The following is a 14,558-nucleotide window of genomic DNA, read 5'->3' as shown; positions in this document are numbered from 1 at the left end:
AGAAAAGCTATGCATACTAGTAAGTTTCAACAAAGGACCAAAAACATCAACGACAGGTGGCAAGGACGTTTCCGCAGAAGCCAAAGAGCCGACAAGAACAAGATCCACAAACGGGGAACTGAGGGCAGTGGATGCAGCACCAGGTGCATCAGCAACCACCAAAGGGGTCACCGACCAAACAACAATAGCATTGATTGTAGGAGCCGAGGACCCCACGCAAGGAAGGGGGGGAAGCAGAGCCCCAAACATCCGCAACAGAACCAGGGGCGTTTAAAAAGAGGGAGTTGCTGGAGGGAGGCGGGAGAGCCATTATAGCGTCTTTTATTTTGATGTTAATTATCATGCTAATCGATAATATTGATGACATTTTTAATTTAATTATGTGATGACGCTAATGAATTTTTTTATGTGATGATCTGAACGTTTCCAATGAGTGTGAGGTTGATGCAAGGTCTACCATTGAAGGCAGACATATAAACGAGGAGGGGTCTCCTAGCTCGTCGACAGTAACTTACAAATTATAACTTGTGCACAGACACACACATAAACAAATTAATCAATTTAGGAAGTTGATATAATTGAAACATAAGATTTTTCAATAATAAAATATTAAATTAAAATTAAAATGTTAAATATAGAAAGTAAAGAGATTATAAATAAACAAATTAAAATATTAATTTAAGTTCAAATTTAATGACTTATGAGAATTAATTTATTAAAAGTTAAATTCAAGCATGTTTTAAAATTTATGCTTGAGTTATAAATTTGAAGAGAGTGTTAATCTATCTTTAACTTAGTCTTCTCCTTGATTTGTCTCTGTAACTGGCTAATCAAATCTAATCCTTTCCACTTGAACTCTCCAATCAACCTTAATTTTTGACAGTTTAGATCCATAATTTTTGGATCAATTTTCTCTGTCAAAGGAATTATAATCCTCACCCAGTCATTCTTTTTGGGGGCGTCCAAAAAACTCCAGAGTTTGTCAGCAAGTAGACATATTTTCTTTCTACTGCCCACATACTGCAAATCGACCTGCCATGGAAAGGTTGGAGGGCGAGTGAGAATGTTCGTACAACAAGGAGTCCACGCCTCTCTTTTCTCCCTTGCATCGATTTTGGTAACTTATTTCCTCATTTGGGGTCTAAATCGTTGTTATTTAGATTACTGTTTTCATTACTGAAGCTTCCCAAGTTTTTATTTTGTCTGGACAGGAAAGGATTGTGCTCTGTGTGGACTCTTGTGGGGCTCCAATAATACTCATCACCCCCTTACTCTACTCCCTCTGTGTTATTTTTAGCTGCAGCTGAATGACTTCCTATATATCGATTTTGCCTTCCTTACTTATTGCCAAGATCTCACTCTGTTTCATGTGGCATCGATTCTGATTTTCCTTATTAAACGGTGTGGCTGACAATTTGTTTTGATCAGTATTATCCAGTCGACTTGTGTGGTACAGATCGAACCATGGTGTGGTTTAGTCGAGAGAAGTTTGATGACTTTTATGGCCCAGTTTCCAAATTGCTAAGAGGAAAACCATCGATTCATGTAGACAAGATAAGTTGGTTTTTTCCCCAGCTAACTTAAAACTATTCTCTATGACTGGATATTTAATCGGAAGTTGATTTGATCTTTTGTAGTTCTTGAGGCTAGAATAGAATTGGATGATTGATTATGAATAAGAAAGAAATATTAAATATGAAAAAATGTCTTAATAATAATTACATTTACTCGAGAGGGGTAATTATATTTTCTATCTATGATGGATGTTTGATTATGAAGAGCAAGTAAATGAAAAATGAAAGTGCAGAAAAACAGAAAGGAAGAAAGAATGAATAAAGACACAACACAGAATTTTATGGTGGTTCACCCATATTGGCTACGTCCACATTAACAGGGGAATTCCCTATTAATCTCTGTTCTCTTGTTACATTCAATAATACATAGCAGCAAACATATATAATGGCTCCAATACATAAGGCTCAAGAAGCTGAACAGCCAAGTGAATTGGAGGGAAGAAGACTATTGGTGTTTCATATTCCACAATCTCCCACTTGAAACCCAATCGCTGCTGCAGAGATTCCCCTACTTGCCCTGCTATCAGAGTTTAAGGCCGAGAGAAGTCCGACAGAACTCGAACTTCACCCTTGTCACAGCCTTCGTGAGTGCATCAGCTGGATTCACCTTTGTATCAATTTTAGCAACCTGTAGCTTGCCTTCTTCAACTACATGGCGAATGAAATGTTCCTGTATATCAATGTGTTTAGAACGACGATGAGATGAATGATTATGAGCCATAAAAATGGCACTGCTACTGTCACAAAAAAGAACATAATCATTCTGTTTACATCCCAGCTCACTCAATAAGCGCTGCAACCAAATCATTTCTTTGACCCCTTCGGATAGAGCCATATACTCGGCCTCAGCAGAAGAAAGAGCAACTGACTTTTGTAATCTAGAGGCCCAATTGATCGCTGCTCCGGCAAATTTGAAAACATATGCTGATGTAGATCGGCGTGTGTCCAGATCACCACCCAAATCAGAATCAACATAACCCTGTAGCTGCAGTTTACCTCCACCAAAACATAAAGAATAACTGGAAGTCCCTTTCAAGTACCTCATAATCCACTTAACAGCATCCCAATGAGCTTTGCCGGGATTGCTCATAAATCTGCTAACAACTCCCACTGCATGAGAGATATCTGATCGGGTGCAAATCATGGCATACATAAGGCTACCAACTGCAGATGAATAAGGAATACATTTCATAAAGTCTTGATCTTCTTGTGTCTTAGGACACATATCGGAAGATAGACGAAAATGATCAGGTAGAGGAGTGACAACAGGCTTAAGATCCTTTATACCAAATCTATCCAAAACTTGATTGATATATTTTTCTTGAGACAACCTGATTTCTTTGTTCTTCCTATCCCTGATTATATTCATTCCAAGTATACGTTTCGCAGCCCCAAGATCTTTCATGGCAAAATTGCGAGCTAATAGTTGTTTCAAATCACAAATAGTTTTCATGCTAGAACCTGTAACCAGCATATCATCAACATAAAGTAGTAATAAAATAAATTCACCGGAATCAAGCTTCTTGTAGTAGACACAAGGATCAGCCTCACAACGAGTGAATTGATGCTCAGCCATGAAACGATCGAACTTACGATACCACTGTCGTGGGGCTTGTTTGAGCCCATACAAACTTCGTTTCAGTTTACAGTATAAGTGTTCCTGACCCTTTTTGATGAAACCTTCGGGCTGTTCCATATAGAGTTCTTCTTCGATATCGCCATGAAGAAAGGCGGTTTTAACATCCAACTGTTCAAGCTCAAGATCATTAGCTGTGACTAAACCCAACACAGCACGAATGGAAGTCATTCTCACAACTGGAGAGAAAATTTCATTGAAGTCTATCCCTTTTTTCTGATCATAACCCTTTACAACTAGCCTGGCCCTGTAACGTTTCTTACCGCCTTCTTCTTCCTTCAATCGATACACCCATCGATTTTTCAAAGCTCGTTTATGAGGAGGAAGTGACACCAAATCCCAAGTTAAATTGGTCTGCAGGGAATCCATTTCATCTCGCATTGCCTCTATCCATTTTTCACTATAAGGATCATGACAGGCTTGTTTAAAGGTAACTGGCTTTGTCTGATCAGTGAATAATAATTCTGGACATTCAGTTAGCAATAATTCATAATCTTTAAATTTTTCTGGAAGTCTCCTCTGCCTGGTGGATCTTCTTAACCCAGTAGTTGAATTTAAATTTTGAGACAAATTATCATTTCCCTGTCCATTGTCAACATTGTTTGACAAAGAATTCTTTCCATTAGTGCAGGTATGTTTCTGGTTCAAATCCACAGAACCCTCCTGCATTATCTCTGACAAACCATGATTTGGGACTGTCTGTTCAAAACCGCCCCCTGTGTTTGAAGACAAATCTGTAGACTGGGGCAAATATGCTGACGAGGATGGAGGCAGAGGACGTTGCACTTTATTACATCCCACGCTAATGTCCTCAGAACCTGCGCTGCGTGAGTCTGGTGACCTGCGCGATGATGAAGATGGAGGCAGAGGACGTTGCACTGTATTACATCCCACGCTAATGTCCTCAGAACCTGCGCTGCGTGAGACTGGTGACCTGCGCGATGGGAGAGATAAAGAATCCTCGCCAAAATTCCTTGGTAAACCTGCATGGGAGGAGTCAAAGTCATTATCTGCATTTGGCTGTGATGTTTCAAACCCCACGGTGCCAGAGACTTGGCGAGAAGAGCATGGCAAAGATTGTGAGTTTGCAACTGGGCACCGTGAAAAATTTCCAGTCTCAGGTAAAACTTCATAATCTCCTTGTAAAGGGTGTATAACTGTTCTGAAAAATTGAGATTTTTCTTGTGAAGTGACTTCACTAGGCTGGGAATTATCAATCCCAAAGGAATCAGATTCATTCTGACTGGAGACATGTGATGAAGAAACAGGTCCAGACCCCAAAACAGAGGTTGGAGAAGTAATCAAGGTAGGAGACGATCTCAAGGGCTCCTGTGAAACATTGTTATCAAAAACAGAGAGGGGAACATATTCTGTGGTATCAATGGGTTGTGCTAGCATTGCTGGAAAACAGTGTTCATTAAACACCACATCTCGACTTCGAATTATCTTTCTTTCAAGTGGATCCCATAACCGAAAACCATATTGGTTTTCACCATAACCAACAAAGATACATCGTCTTGATTTGGAATCAAGCTTGGAACGCTTTTCCTTAGGAATGAGAGCAAACGCTTCACAACCAAAAATTCTGAGATAATGATAACTAATTTTCTTACCCAACCAAGTCTCCTCTGGAATGTCAAAGTTCAAACGAGATGAAGGCGCTCAATTAATCAAATATACTGCTGTATTACAGGCTTCAGCCCAAAATTCCTTACCCAATCCAGCATTCGAGAGCATGCAACGAGCTCTCTCAAGAATTGTACGATTGAGTCTTTCAGCTGCACCGTTCTCTTGAGGAGTAAAGGGAACAACTTTAATCCGACGAATACCATTGTCAGCACAAAAACTATCGAACTCCGAGGAGCAAAATTCTCCTCCATTATTTGTTTGCAAACACTTAATTTTGCGGCCACTTTGATTTTCAGCGAAAGCTTTAAATAGCTTAAATTTTGAAAATACTTCAGATTTTCTTGATAACATGTAAATCCAAACTTTCCTTGTGCAGTCATCAAGGAAAGTTACAAAATAATTAGCACCTCCAATTGATGTTACCTCCGTGGGACCGAAGACATCGGAATGAATCAGCTCCAAGGGCACGCTCTTCTTCTCATGACCAGTCCTTAAGAAGCTAACCCGCTTCTGCTTGCCATAGAGACAATGTTGGCAAAAATCCAAGTCAATTGATCTTAGACCTGGTAGTTGTTCTCTCTTAAGCATAATGGAGAGTCCCTTTTTACTCATGTGACCGAGTCTTTTGTGCCAAAGTGCAGTCCCGCTGTCTTCAATTGTCATAGCAGCTCCCACTTGATCATGATTATTAAAGACATATAAACTGCCAACTTTATTTCCCTTTGCTACCACAAAGGCCCCTTTAGTTATTTTCCAAGAATTAGAAGTAAAAAATACATGACAGCCTTGATCATAAAGTTGACTTACAGAAATTAAGTTCCTCTTGAGTTTAGGAACATGACGAACATCCTTCAAGAGCCATTTGCTTCCATCTGTCAACTGCAACAAAATATTACCTTTCCCAATAATTTCACATGCTTTATTGTCGCCTAAGTACACTCTTCCAAACTGCCCTTCTTCATAATTAGTGAAGGCTTCTATGCAAAAAGTGGCATGAAAAGAGGCTCCGGAATCAAGTACCCATGAGTTTGATGTAGTGTCAGTTGTAGAAAGAATTAAAATAATATCATCTTTATCATAAACTGCATTAACTTCGCTGTCCCGCACTTTTTCTTGTGCTTTCTTGTAAGACCGGCAATTCCTTTTTGTGTGTCCAGTCTTACCACAAAACCAACATTTGCCATCACGACCTCTAGATTTCGATCTCTTTGCAGATTTAGATCTATTTCTGTTATTATACTTGCCTCTTTCTTGAGGCCTTCCTCTTTCTTGATGCCTTTTAGTGCTTACTACCGTCAAAGCTTCTCCGGAAGAAGGCTCTTGATTCTTTCTTCTCATATCTTCACTGAGAAGAGTACCTGCAACATCATCAGAATTCAACTTGTTTTGGGCTGCCACCGAAGTGCTGACAGCCATTACAACGCCTTCCCAGCTATTAGGTAGCGAACATAATAACAAAATTGCCTTAATTTCATCATCTAAAGTGATGCCAACTGAATTTAATTGATTCACTAAGGTGTTGAATTCATTCAAATGGTTTGACATAATTCCACCTTCCTTCATTTTCAGATTATAAAGTTTTTTCATAATATATACCTTATTAGATGCTGAAGCCATCTCATACATTGATGAAAGTTTATCCCACAAATCTTTAGAGGTTTTCTGCGATGAGACATTAAACAACACATTGCTGGACAATGAAAGAAAGATCGTGGCTCTTGCCTTTTTGTCCATTTTTTCCCATTCTGGGTCAGATAGAGTGCCTTGTCCTTTGGCCTTTCCTTCCAACGCTAATGCAAGATCCTGCTTAATCAGTAGTGACTCCATCTGCACCTTCCAAAGTCCGAAATTCTGGCCTGCAAATTTCTCAATTTTCCACTTGTCCGCTTCTTCCATAATTCTGGAAATTTACACCGAATTTCCCAACCAGCTTCACCACCGAGCTCTGATACCAATTGTTTGATTATGAAGAGCGAGTAAATGAAAAATGAAAGTGCAGAAAAACAGAAAGGAAGAAAGAATGAATAAAGACACAACACAGAATTTTATGGTGGTTCACCCAAATTGGCTACGTCCACATTAACAGGGGAATTCTTTATTAATCTCTGTTCTCTTGTTACATTCAATAATACACAACAGCAAACATATATAATGGCTCCAATACATAAGGCTCAAGAAGCTGAACAGCCAAGTGAATTGGAGGGAAGAAGACTATTGGTGTTTCATATTCCACAATGGATGCATTGGAAAGATGTGCTTGATTATGGGATAAATTAGGGAAGGGTGTCTTCACCTACCCCAAAAGGGCTAAAAATTGACCAAGTATTTTTCTTCCTGTCATAACACATGTAGCTAAGTTCAACAGTTTGGTGTTTAGATACTACATGCACGCACATGTTCCATACCTGAAAGTTGATATTGGTTTGCTAGGAAACTTCGTCATGAGGGATGGGAGCTTGTTAGGAGCATCGGGAAGCGTAAGCTTTTTTTGGATGGGCAGATTAAATCCTTGGGTTATATGTCCATCTTCTAGATTGTAGATGGAGGTGAGTCTGATGGCAATGAAGACGCTACATCTGAAAACAAAGATTCATATTTATGGCTTTGTAAATCCTATGTACTAATGTATATTGTATTATATCATTATTGTATATAACCTATGTAGTATCATGATATAAACTATGCAAACGACCTATGATGTCTAATGATGTAAATGTGACAAGAAGTTGTCATGTGAAAATGTAACTAACTGGAAAGTAAGAAAAACCACTAACCCACAACCTACTAACAAGTGTCAATCATGTGTGTGAATCGTTGCTTATGTGTTTCTTTGATGAGTTTTCTTTGATTTCCTTTATGAATGATTAATGCTTGGGATGGATGTAGGTAATATTGATGCTAATTCAAGTTTGAAGAGTTATCTTTATTTGTATGCACATTAATTAGTGTTTGTAATAGTTGTTGGATTGACATAGCATTTTGTAGTTTTGCATGCACATTAACTTTTGCTTATCTTTAAAATTACCTTATTAATTGGTTGAAATGTTTATCCATTTTGTCATGATATTTCCTATTCCTTCATACTTGTTAACTTATAGTTCTTACTTTATGTTGAATGTTAAATTTTGCAATGGCAATTTGTTATTCATTAGTGATAAATGTATGTATACTTTAATAAATGTATGTTAGATTTAATTAGGATTTAAAAATGTTAGTTGTTCTAAGGTTAGGACAAGCGATTCCTTACACAAGCAAAACACTAAGCAAGATAATAGGGAATGCATTGCCAAAGATGTGTGATAGGAACATAAAAGATTGGGACCTAAAATTATTGGCAGTACTTTGGGCTTATCACACTGCATATAGGAGAACTAGTAAATACACCGCATTTTGGTTGGTTTATGGCTTGGATGATGCAGTTTTGATGAGCTTCATCATTCCCAATATGTAGACTCCATTGACCTTGTAGATGGAAGATGATCAGTCTTTGGCACAAAGCTTGGAAGATTTGTGCAAATTGGATGAATTTCGATAGATTGCAATATACAATCACTAGTTAGAATGATAGAGATAAAATACATGGCATGATCAGAACCTGAGATTGAAAACATTTAGAGCAAGGGACCTAGTGTTGATGTATGATAGCAAATTCAAGAAGCAATGAAAGCTGAAAGTGAGGTGGATGGGACCTTATCACATCCATGGGATCAATAATTTCAGAGCAGTCATATTGAAATAGCTAGATGACAATTTTATACCGAGACACATTAATGTTGCGAGACTCGAGCATTACCAATTGCTACCAACTCAAAAGTAAGCCAGAAAATAAATCAAATCTTGTACCATATGTATCATACAATATTTAAGAACCACATATTAAAAAACCCCAAAAAAATACACAGGGGCTTCACTAGCTAGGCAATATTATATCACGTGCATTCATATTGGGGGGTTTAATATCCCCAAAAATGAGCTCAATATATTTTCCATCTGGTGAAAATAGGGGGGTTTTTAATTTGGGCTACAAAAAAATGTAATACTTGGTGAAAATAGGGTTTTTTGTAATATCAGTTGTGTATTGGGAAGGGGTGACAAAAAAAGGAGTTTAGGGCAATATTTTTTGAAAATAGAGGGATTCTTTGGTATGCCATGAATGCACGTGATATAACCTAGGGTCACTAAGTGAAGCCCCTGTGAAAAAATAGTAAAACCATAAAAAGAAAAATTAGGAAGAAAATTAAGGGCTAGTATTACTCGCCAATGGATACTGCATTTGATACCCACCCATACACTCGCCTATTTACCAACTCAATCCATTCTCTCCACTTCACTTGTCTTCTCGTGCATTCTGCATTCTTGGTTGATTTCCGAGCTTTGAGCCCTATCATGCAATTGCATACCATCGTGAACCCTAGCAAGCCTTAGTAGTTTTACAATCTACAAAGCAACAATACCTCAACATCCCAACCAAATAACTTGACTATTGGAAGGACATGTCAAACTTTGAAGATAAACATGAACTAATAAGAATAGCTCTCAACAAGACACTAATGAATAACAAAGGAGGCAATTCAGACAATAAGAGATCTCTACCAATAATGTGAGATATATTGACAAAGAAGGTCCTCACAAAAAATAAGGTTGAGGAGTTCAGTGGAGCTACTTAAACAAAACCAAAATCAAAATTTGACCATTTTTTTAAATTGATTTGACCTTTAATATAATTAAAAAAAATAGATAAATGTAGTATTAGAAAAAGGAGCTGACGGGAGATGTTAAAACAAAACCAAAATCGAAAAAATAATAGATAATTGTAGTATTAAAAAAATTTGGACCATTTCTCGATTTATGCGTGTCATCCTTGCGCAGGGGCCATGCTAATCTTCTCTGTATCGTTCCAATTTTATCGGATGTCTCCGAAGAGACATTAATATTAGAGTACATAACGTTGTATGTAGTGCCCATATAATTTATGCGTAGTGAATGTGGGAGTAAAGCAACGCGTGTCCGTCCTTCCATCGCCTCGGGAGTAGAGACTACAGACACGTATATTCGTTTTATTGAAGTAGGTATACGAAAAATGTCACAGAGAAACCTTAACTCCTGCTCCAACTAAAACAGATAAATACACTTTAAGCGTGCACAGGTGTTAACCGAGCAAACAATTTCACTCTGCCTCCATGCAGGATCGAAACCCATTGTTCCCAATTTCTTGCCAATGACGGTAAGCCAGGGAACCTTGGATCAGGAAACCTATCCTACATATCGACGACCACAATGCTGCGCTTCCTTTCTCTACAATGATTACAGACAGCGAAAACTGTTTCATTGATCGGGGATGTAGCTCACATGGTAGAGCGCTCGCTTTGCATGCGAGAGGTACGGGGTTCGATACCCCGCATCTCCAAATGTTTTGTTTATCAGTCATTTTGTAAGATTCGTTGTCAGTTTACAACATTTGGGCAATTCAGGTCCCTAAACATGCTTCATCTCTGCACCAGTGGTCTAGTGGTAGAATAGTACCCTGCCACGGTACAGACCCGGGTTCGATTCCCGGCTGGTGCATGGTGTATTTGTATTTTGTGTTTTCCAAATATACTGTACTATTTTACTCTAATCAGATCAACATCTAGTATTATAAAAAATAACATTGTAACCAAGCTTATCAGATCAACATCTAGTATTATATAAAATAACATTGTAACCAAGCTTAACGTCATTGGTCTGTTGTTTCCTTTCTACCACAAACATCAAATAATCTCGAGTTAGTTGATTCACCAAACCGCTTTCATGTCCGGATAAAATCCGAAGATGGAGCACAACAGCATGGGTTTACAGGGGTTTCATGTATTCCACGCAGTAGGTGTAACCGGATCAGGGCTTAGAGTTCTTTTCCAGGAGAGGCTTTTTGTGAACTACCGAAGGAAACTTAAAAGTGTTTCACAGTGTGTCCGTTTCCTTAGTATAAAGAGGCCATTTATGAAATTGGGAACCCTAATTACCCTAACCTTAACAGGCTTGTTTCCCAGATTAGTAATTGTCTCTCATATTTCCTGCTCTTAAAAGACAAGAATACTCATGGTTACTGTAGGTCTTTACTTGTTTCATTTAGGGTTGTAATCCCTGCCATTGAAAGGACATAGTTTGTTGTTTTTAGATTAAGATTAATATTTCAGATCACATTCTATGATCTTGTTAATATATTTTTAGCTGTCAAATGTAGAACATTTCTTTGATGTTGATGATTAAAAAATACTTTGCACTTAATGATGAATGTCTTTCCAGTGGGATAAGTCATTTTTTTTCTTCGTTCTGCTTTATATTTATAATTATTGGTGGTAAAACAAATTATTTTTATGAGTTAAGCTATCACAGGGTATGGCTTGGAAATTGCTCGACTAGAAGTTACCTGTGGGAGAATGCATTTGGTTTCTATTTGGAAGGCCTCTGAAATGTCCAAACACTCAAAGAAATTGGGATCAAAAAGCTTGTTTTTCTGGGCTTTTTAAGTCTAATTCTTTTTTATTTCTTTATAAACAAGTAAGATATTGAAAACCAATTCACAGGTAAAAAATCTTTCTGAGAATATATTGGATTTTTTAATTTACTATGTATAGTTCTATATAAAAAGGATATCTTATAATACAAGAGAATCATTGTAAAATAAATGTTCTTCTAAAATACTAAACACCAAGAATACAAATCCATTAAAGTTCTGCATGCAAAAAAATTGTGAATCTAAATGGAGACAAGTGGCAAGGGTTCTATTTTATTTAAAGTAATAAAATAACACCTCCACAAAACTAAAACATGACATATCTCATGCATTTACCTGTCATTTGCATGTCAAATTGTTTTATTACTATTATACCAAAGATATACACCTACATTATGGATCTAAGATACACATAAAAGTATACCCAAAACAAACACTGAATAATAAATCAACATAAGTTCGATAAGAACAAAGTCAGAAGCAAATGGATTAATGTGTTTTGGGAAAGTGATACCCTTGAACTTAACATCTAAGCGAAAACAGAGAATTTATCAATTGAAAGTAAAAATATATTTATATAATCGCTTGCTACTCAATTTTCATCACTAATCTCATAGACTAAGGCAAAATAGATCAGATCGATTTTAGTTAATTTAGAAAAAAAAAAGTAACAAATTATTGTTATCACAATATTGTGTTACTTTAACTAATGTAAGATTATAATATTTTTAAAAATTTATTATGTAAAAGTAATCTTAGAATCTATGGGTAATGAGATCACAATATATTTAAGTAGACATATGTAAGAAATCACGATGTCAATTTTAAAGACATATCAAGTATAGTAAAATCATTTTGTCAAAACTAACACAAAATCAAATGAAATTTAGTTGACATGATATTATCTTGATTATGAAGACAACCTCCTTGTTTGAGAGGGTTCTAGCTAAATAGAATATTGAATTCAATACTCTTAAAATCATTTTGGAGTTCATTTTGGATTTTATTTGAGATCTCATGATGTATAAATTTCTATTCCTACCTAGCTTCATCAACCATTCAATGATTGAACTTATGTGAGTGAATTATCAATGTTACCTTTATAAGAAAGTAAAAGCTAAGATTGAATTGTAAAATTATGATGCTCCTTGATTCATACTTTGAATTTATATGACACAATCTAAATTAAGGTTGGGATCCTATGGAGGGGGGCTTCCTAAAAAATAGAGTTGGAGCTACGGAGATTTTTTAGGAATATTTTAAAGTTGATAGTCCCATGAATTTTGTATTGCACTTTAGCTTAAAAATTTAAGCTCCTAAATTTAAGGATGTTGGCAACCTCATCTTAAATTTAAACTCTTAAATTTAAGCAAGGTGATTGTAAATAAATTTAGTTTTCTCTCTAAAATTCAGATGATGCACAAGTGGCATAAAATATATAAATTTAGTTTTCCTTCTAAAATTCAGATGATGCACAAGTGGCATAAAATATTCCTAAGCTGGTGGGACAATTTCTAGCCCCACCCCATTTTCACCTGCTTAAATTGCATGCCTAAAAAGTAGGAGCTCCTATTTTTTGGAAAAAGATTCCAAATAATCTCGTAGCAGAAAAATAATTTCCTCATGGGACCACCTCTTCCTTATGAATAGAGCTTAAGCCCCTCCATGGGAACCGTGCCAAAGTGTTGGAATAAAATCATTTATACTATTGATTTTGATTTTCAATGTATAATGTCATGGATATATTTGCACCTAAACAGTTTATAATAGTACAATTGAAAATATATATTATTTTTATTTTGTTTTGTTCATTTTTATCTTGTTCTTGTCCCCTTGTTATCCCTATTGTCCAAGGATTATTTGTTGTCATCTAGAAATGAGTCTCTACATTTCCTCATCCCAAAAACTCAAAGAAGCATAGGTTGTATGGTACCAAGGTTTAAACCCTAAGATATGAAGTATTATAGTGCAAACTTCATAAGAATATTGAAGGGATCTATGAAAAACTCCTATAGTGAATGCCAAGGAGAGGCATTTGTATGTATATTTTTGTTCCCGATGAGAAGAATTTAGAATTGGTGCGCATAATAATGTGTTGCAAATGTGAAGTGGTCATGCATTAACAATTAGTTTGTGCCTAGCTAGACATGTAATTGCTTAACATGTCACCTAAACAATACTTATTGAAGCATGCATTGAGGAGTGCATGCAAAATACACTAGTAAAACCAAGTAATTGCTTAGAATGGAAGATGGAGTTTTAGCCATTCCAATCATTGAGGTTGATTTTCTTATGGGTTCTTTTGCATTATGCAACCAATCCAATTTATGCACAAGTATGTTCACTAGACTATGGAAATTCCATTGAAAGGGAATTCAATGGTAGCAAATCTTCATCTAGAGTCAATATTGGAAATTTAATTTTCATATAAATTAACTGTGAAATTCTTGAAGTTGGTATTCACACTAGCAAATAAATGCCTATACTAACGCCTATATATCCTTGACATCCTTAAACGAAAGATCACTAAAGCACCTATACTGACATTCCTAAATTGGAAATATGTCATTTCATGTACACGTTGATGCTTCCAGAATAGCCATAGAGGCAGTCTAGTCCAACCTAAGGAGAACTGTAACATGCATTCACTATGCAACTTTAACAACAACATTTGAAGAGGAAATTAAGAAGAGATTTACATCAACTAACATCTAAAAAGAATGAAACAATTACTGAAAGCATAATATTTTTTTAAACAAAGAATTAAACTTGATAGATGCAAACTTGTGCTAATATATATATCATCTACAATTTACTTCAACAATAAAGGAAGTAGAGAGGTTTAGAGATTACAGTAATTCTTGGAACACATTCTGAACTTCATTTAGCTTTTTATTGATTGGAAGAGGGAAGATATCATCAGGGTGTTTTTCTGCCCAACCACAGACTTACTAGTCTCCCATATCGTTTCCAACTGAAAAGGCCTGACCTTTTGCAAGAAAGTAACATGAAGTTGAACTCATGTCATTTGAGACCGGTGTTTATCCCAACACAATCTCTAGTCGGTCATACACCATAGGCTACTCCTAATTAGTATGACCTCTAACCAAGTTGTAAATCTGGATTAATGAACTAATTGTCGCTTACAGTAAGTGGCATTACCTTGGCCAAAAGATTTAATGTAATTGCAATTACGCTAATGCATGAAGTCAATGTTCACCAC

At 36.4% G+C, this 14,558-nt stretch overlaps 3 non-coding genes across 3 annotated transcripts; 2 read left to right on the top strand and 1 right to left on the bottom strand.

Annotated features, from left to right (window-relative positions):
* Nucleotides 1-9,662: 9,662 nt before the first annotated feature.
* Nucleotides 9,663-9,765, bottom strand: LOC131032259 (U6 spliceosomal RNA). Its single transcript, XR_009103419.2, has one exon. It is a non-coding gene; the product is annotated as a U6 spliceosomal RNA (small nuclear RNA).
* Nucleotides 9,766-10,173: 408 nt separating this feature from the next.
* Nucleotides 10,174-10,246, top strand: TRNAA-UGC (transfer RNA alanine (anticodon UGC)). The gene has a single exon. It is a non-coding gene; the product is annotated as a tRNA-Ala (tRNA).
* Nucleotides 10,247-10,333: 87 nt separating this feature from the next.
* On the top strand, nt 10,334-10,404 carry TRNAG-GCC (transfer RNA glycine (anticodon GCC)). The gene has a single exon. It is a non-coding gene; the product is annotated as a tRNA-Gly (tRNA).
* The last annotated feature ends 4,154 nt before the right edge of the window (nt 10,405-14,558 follow it).

This window comes from Cryptomeria japonica, chromosome 10 (genome assembly GCF_030272615.1).
Source record: "Cryptomeria japonica chromosome 10, Sugi_1.0, whole genome shotgun sequence".
Lineage (NCBI taxonomy): Eukaryota > Viridiplantae > Streptophyta > Pinopsida > Cupressales > Cupressaceae > Cryptomeria > Cryptomeria japonica.
This window is presented reverse-complemented; position numbering and strand designations above follow the sequence as displayed.